The sequence below is a fragment of the Sphaeroforma arctica genome (genome assembly GCF_001186125.1).
Source record: "Sphaeroforma arctica JP610 unplaced genomic scaffold supercont1.417, whole genome shotgun sequence".
Classification (NCBI taxonomy): domain Eukaryota; class Ichthyosporea; order Ichthyophonida; genus Sphaeroforma; species Sphaeroforma arctica.
The window spans coordinates 38885-46084 of NW_014040141.1; positions in this window are offsets into that span (position 1 = coordinate 38885).

The window sequence follows — 7200 nt, forward strand, 5'->3', positions numbered from 1 at the left end:
ATAGATGACATAGTTGTCTTTTTCAGAACAAAGGGCGAATATGCCGTAATAGTCCGGCGAGTCCTTCAGAAACTCAACGAACAAAACTTCAAGATTAATGAGAAGAAAGGTCACTTCGCCATGAGCGAAATATATCTGGGGAATGTATTAAATTCAACCCCGGTAAGGTGGAACACCTGCTATATTGGCGAACACCAACTACAGGAAGAGATGTGAACAGCATGTGTGGGTTTGTAAACTTCTTTTCAGATGGAGTACAACACTTGGCTGATTACCTTAAACCTTTTGGACACTTAAGATGTCATAAAGGCAAACTGGGAGACTTGTGGACTAAAGAGTGTGATGACGCATTTAAATCACTCAAACACGCAGTCCAACAAGCCCTTGTTGTATAAGGACCAGTCGATGGCGTGCCGTTTGAAATAGCAACGGACGCCTCCGACTTAGCCCTAGGAGGAGTATTATAACAGGTTATAGATAACAAACCGAGATATATACAATTCTTTAGTCGAACAATGAATGCTTCACAGTTGAATTATCCAACTGTTAAACAAGAGCTATTAGCCATAGTGGCAGCTCTAACACACTTCCGAGAATACTTATACGTAACAGCATTTACGCTGATATGTGATCAGAAATCTCTTCAATATATGAAAGGAATCAAACCCGACTCACAATTAATGAGTCGCTGGCATGATACAAAATTAAAGTTTCATTTTGATATGAAACATCTGACAGGAATACATAATCATTTACCGGATACGTTATCACGCTTCGTACCGGACTTTAATAAATCCGTACGTGAGTTACTAGCCAATGACTGGAAATGTAACCCCAGGTGGTTTGAACTGGATCAAAAGGTATTTGGGCCAAGTTCGGGTACCTTGATATAGGAAAGTATCTACTTCCCTATCTAAACATATTGGCTCGCATTGTATCATGCTTATTAATTTATTGAGTCATGGTTCTTTACTCTATAATAGGCAACACAACGTGATGGTAACTTTATGTATTGAACATAATTTAATAGCTGAGCAATTAACTGCCATGGTGGATTAGCCCACGCATTATGTTTGGAGAGGTCTACTTGAAAGGCGTCTCTAATAGGATGTATTTTATAAATCTTCTAGGCTATCTATCTAGTTGTGCAGTATGTTGTAGTAATTCGCTAGTTGTGCATTATGATGTGCAGCAAATATATCTATGGTATGTGGCCCATATATCTTTTGAGCCAGTTCAAACCACCTGGGATTACATTTCCAGTCAGTGGCTAGTTGCTCACGTACGGATCTATTAAAGTCCGGTACGAAGCGTGATAACATATCCGGTAAATGGTTATGTATCCCTGGTAGATGTTTAATATCAAAATGAAACTTTTATATTGTATCATGCCAACGACTCAGTAATTGAGAGTCTACGTTTTTATGTCTACCTACAAATTAGACAAGTGATCATGGACACTTAGTACTTCTTGTGAAATATATTCAATACAGAACAGCTAGAGGTACGTCCTGTGTGATCGAGGGTATTAAGGCTCTTACCAAGAGGCAGTACTGAGCATTCCAAGCTACCACTGCTAAATCCTAACTGAATTAAATTGTATCTTGGTTTTTATAACATAGTTTAAGACTTAGGAATATCCAGCGAAGTTTACACATGTGCATATAAATATATTCGATCGTGCACAATAATAAATGTATATTTAATATATAAAAATTGTACAATACTAATAGGTATTCAGTAAAGTATGTACACATAAATCTAACTAATTTTACGTCGAAGAATAATCATGTATACAGCTATTTTTTATTCATTAACAAATCTCATGCATGTAAAAGCACATGTACTTATATGTACAAATATTATTAGTATTCGGTAAAATTATGTACACATAAATTTAATTATTTATACATTGAAGAATAAACATGTATACAACTATGTATTTATTAACTAGGCTAGTACACATGCACATTGCACAATAGCCTGTACAAAAAATAAATTATACGAAGTATACGTTTGGTTATTACTTGATACATCGTGGATGTATGAAATCATTACGTGTCACATGAATCACCTCAGACTCTATGATCTATAAATGCAGGTGTTTCATTACCTGTTCGAGGTGAAAAATATACTACGCACATACATGCGTCGCAGTTGTTCATAAGCACTTGCGCATCGTGCGCGTCTGGGTGCACATCGCCAAATTCGTCGTTTTCGTCCGCAGTTTTCCTGCCGATATTGTAGCCTCCTTCACGAGTCCAGTGGAATGAATGGCACTGCTCTTCGGTTCGAGTATGAGTGTCAGACACGGCTAGCACCTGTATGAAAACGAGATCGTTGACCTCGCATGCGAGGATCCATCTTGATAATACTTGTTCTAGTAAAAAACGATTTATGCGTTGCCAATTGAAGAGTGCCTTCTCTGTAGGATCAGAATGAGTATCTATCAGATCAATCGTTACCATTATTATTTAGAAGCGAGGGTTAATTAGGCTAACAGTCTATAAGTATATGTGTAGGTGACTCTAGGTGTGTATAAATTTGATTTGTGTGAAATATTGTGTCGTTGTGTGATACTAGATAGTAACTGACTAACTGCCAACTGGCGACTTCCAAAGTTCCAACAACTGCCAACATTTCCAACTGTCAACAATAATCACTTGTAAATTCTTATTGGCTATTGCGCGTTTCGTGGCCCAAATTTCACAACGATAAAACAACTTATCGAGTGCAGATTTTCAAATTTTGACAATTGATTTGGCCCTAATAAAAGTTTTAACTTATATTTTTCAAAAAGTTTAAGTTAAATTTCAGACTTTTAGCTCGTATCCTTGTAACTTATTGAGGTTAGTCTGAGGCTCTTAAGTTTTGAATATTATAAAAAAAATTGTTTCATAGCCTTCTTTTATTTTATTTTATTGAATATTATACCTATATTTTAAATTCAAAAAGAAGAAAAGAAGGCTATGAAAATATGAACGTTTTGGTTTGCACAATTGCACTGTAGCGCAACATTGTTGAATTTGGGTTTGTCCCGTTCTGGTTTAAATTTAAGGTCCAAGGGATTTTGTTCTGATCTGTGATATTGATATGATTAACCGCAATTGTATTTTTAGAACATAAATTCGAAACAAATTCACTCGTTCATACTAGGGTTCATGCGTTAATAATTTAATAGTGACGAGTGTCGTATAGACAAAGTCCTTTGAGTCTTTTTGTTTGTCCTGTTCCTAAAAGGACAGCCAGGCCTGTACAGAATAAATGATCTACGTTTAGGGTTTAGGGTTTACGATTTGCCAAAACTGTGAAAAATATTTTTTGGGCCGATTTTTGGATTTGGAGAATAAGGACCGAACTTTGGGAAATTCGAGGGATCTTATAAGCGCAAAAAAAAAAGACACAAAAATATTTTTGCTTTTAAAAAAAATTCTCTCTCGCGGAGCGGTAAATGGCTGTTTTTATTTAAAAGGCTGGGCTAAGGTTATTAGTCAAAGGACGCTACGCCCGCGCGCCGCGCGGCCGCGAGTCCGCGACTAATTACTGAATATTCACTATGTATTTATTTCTTTTTGTTGTTTCTCCTATTTCTTGCAAAAATGAAAAAAAAAAAGCACAGCGGCACAGGCAGGCCTGTACAGAATAAACATTCTCCGGCGCCAGGTTTTTACATTTTTGTCTGAAAAACAAAAATAGTATATATTTTGATAAAAAATTCACTAGGGGGCTTTTTCGTAGCCTACTATAGAAGGCTATGGTTTTCTGAAACCAGTAGTATAATATTTTAGTGAAATATTGTTTTGAAACAAAAATGGGTCTTGAATGTTCAAACTAGATCGAAAATTTCTACCATCTATGCTAATAAAAATTTGAAAATTATTTCGGGGACCACATATTTTATATATAATTGCTAAACTGCTAAAGTCATCTGACGATCGTGTGAGATATTATTGACGATCCCTCCAAAATTTATTTAAAAACAATTGGGGGCAGAAGTTTCGGAATAGATTCCTCTACTAAATATTTACTCTTTTATAATATTTACATAAAAAAATCTGAATTTATAAAATTTGTTTTAGACATTTTTTGTGTTTTAGGGTTTTATTTAAACAAGAGAATGGTTTTTTTTAGGGGGCTAAATCATATTTAGCCTTCTAAAAAAATATGGCTATGTAAGTATGCCTGGCTAAATATGTAATTTTTGTTGTATGGTTTTTCATGAATGTGTTCTGTGAATTTCTTTCATAGGCCATACCGCCACAGCTCCTTCTAAAAGAATCAGAGTCTGGTTCTGTTGACTCGTTTTTAGTCTATAAAATTTTGTCCACGATATACAATATTTAAAATTAACCAGCGGACCCCATTATGGAATAAATTTATGCACACTGTCTAACGTTTAATAGAACGTAAAACGTCTGAGGTCAGGTCACTTACCAACTCCCTGTGGAGTGAGCCTGGGACTCTGGGCCCTTGCCCTCTGGAGGTTATGGAATCTGGGCCTGGGCCCTGGAGCCCTGGTCCATCTGCTGGGGTATGTTTCCTTATTATAAATTAAAAAAAGCGGGTAGGCCGAGTACACTGTCGACGACTCGAGGTCGAGATCTGGAGGAGTGGAGGAGTCTAAAAATATAAACATCTTCGTGTTTTTCCATTTCCCTCTGGCGTGTACGAATTTAAACAACTTGTTCCCCCTGTTCTTATTGAAGTGATGCTTCATAGCCAACTCCAAAGTATCTTCTACCACGCCCTTACTCTCACCTCGCTTCGCCGCATCGACTATCGTATCAACATGTATAACAAAATCTGAATTCATGGCATATAACCAAGTCCTCCCCATCTTTGTTGATCGCACTACTGCCACCCATCAAGTTCTGTAGTACTAGCTGCCCCTTCACCAGTATAATTGTAGAGCCAGATCAAACAAGCTTCCCTCCTACTCATTCTAATACTGGCCTCATGCTTCGGATCCTCTAAACCTCACCTTAAGCTGATCCACATGTATTGACTTAACCTTCCCATTATTTCTGACCTTGTACATCCCTTGTAAGTGGTTTAAGGAGTTTAGTCTCTGCCCTATCATTGCCCTGATGCCTATTTACTGATACGCAATGGCATTCTGTATCTCTCTCTGCCCAGAAACTTTTCATATCTGCTGAAGCCAATGGACCACCCTCATCCATCACTACCTTCTTAGATGTACCCCAAGGCAACAATTTTTATTGAACAAACTCTAATACCCCTATAGTGTTCTTCTCTTCCAACGTGTATGTCCGACACCGCACCATCCTCGAAAAATTAAAACCCCTAAAACCCTAATTACTATCAATCTTTCCTGAACCACTACAGCGACTATGAGAGCCATACCATATGTTCATACATTGTATCATACATACTTGCCATTTTTGAAATAAAGACTTGGCAAGGTCAAATGATCCATGCCTATACACACTGCAACCCTTTTCGGCCTCGCAGGCTGCATTAACAACCCTGTAGTCCCACGAAGCCCCTCAAGTTGTTGACACGCAACACAACCTTTTAAAACCTTCACAACCTGCGAACGCAACACTTCCGCTCCATATTCACTTCCTCTTTATATTTATCCTTCAGAAACTCCCATATCCTATCTACCCCAGCATCCGCTAAAGTCTGATGCACCAGCGAAATAACATATAACGTACTCTTGGAAAGGATGAACAAGTTCGGACCATATACTTAGACCAATACACTTAAGCTGTTTGCTAGCTATTACATCCGGATCCCACATCTTAGTAATACCTCTCTCCATCACTACAGTAACCTGCAGATGCAATAAACCCACACAAACCTTGAAGTCGGCACTGACTTTGTCATCAAGACTCTCCTCTAACACTCGCAGCTTCTCTTTAACCACCGCCAGCCGGACCTTCTGTCTTCCACACCCTTGCAGACTTTATCAATTGACAAATCCACACCTTCATCAATCTCTGGCAGACCCATTTTTGCACATGCACCGAACTTAAGACCCTCTACCGACTCAAGCACCATAATAGGACTAAACCACCACGGCATACGACTAAGTTTATCCGCAACTTTGTTCTTTGTCCCTTCCAGGTACCGTAGATCTATATCAAACGATCGTACATACATATCATTCCTGTATCGTCTCTTACCCACTGGATCCGACGTGAACTCTACCTGCTGAACCACGCCAGTTAAAGGATGATGATCCATCTCTACTATAAGCACCTCGTACGATCTCCTAATCAAACCCGCAAACTTCAAAAACCCATATGCTAGCGCTATAAACTCTCTATCTGTCGGAGACAAATTAGCATGGAAATCTATCTTGGAACTCACAAAGCCCACAGGAAGCCATTCTCCATCTCTTCTCACACATAAGCAAGCACCTATACCCGAATCCGACGCATCTGTCTGCAACCTAAGTTGCTCCTCTTGTCTAGGTTCTACCAAGATTGTCTTCGCCTGCAAAATCTGGTTCTCCTGCTCAGGACCCCACTGGAACCGTAACCTCTTCTTAGTCAAATCACTAATCGGAGCCAACACATTTGAGAAATTCGAAACGTATTTCGCCCACCATCCAAAACACTGATACCACGACCTGACTTCGGTCTCAGTTTTGAGCTTGGGCATATCTAATAACGCCTGAAGCTTTACTTCACTTATCATCGAACCCTTATATGTAGCCTCTCGACCCATCACGACTATAGAATCTTCTCGATACGCAAAATTTCATTTTGACAGCCGCAACTGTATCCTTTTCGCCTCAAAATGCCTGATCATCTCCACAATACCATCCCAATTCTCAACCGGATCATCCAAACCTAACGCGGTATCATCAATGTACGTCTTAATTCCTTTACTTTCCTCCAATGTCTCATCCATTAGTTGTTGGATCACGAATGATGCTTCCTTCAAACCAGACGGCATCCCAATAAATTGGGATCTCTCTCCCCAGGGCGTCAAAAATGCAGTAACCCCTCGACTACCAGGCTCTATCATTAACTGTCCAAACCCATTTCCAGCGCCCACATTGGTTCTCCACTTGCGCCCCTTAACTGTTGCCAGAAACTCATCTTCTCTTGGTATCGGAAATGTACCCGAATCTAGCTGATAATTTGTACGCATGTAATTTATACACATCCTCCAATCAGGTAAACATGCACAGCGCTTACGCGAGCATGTTTCCCCGGGCATTACTGA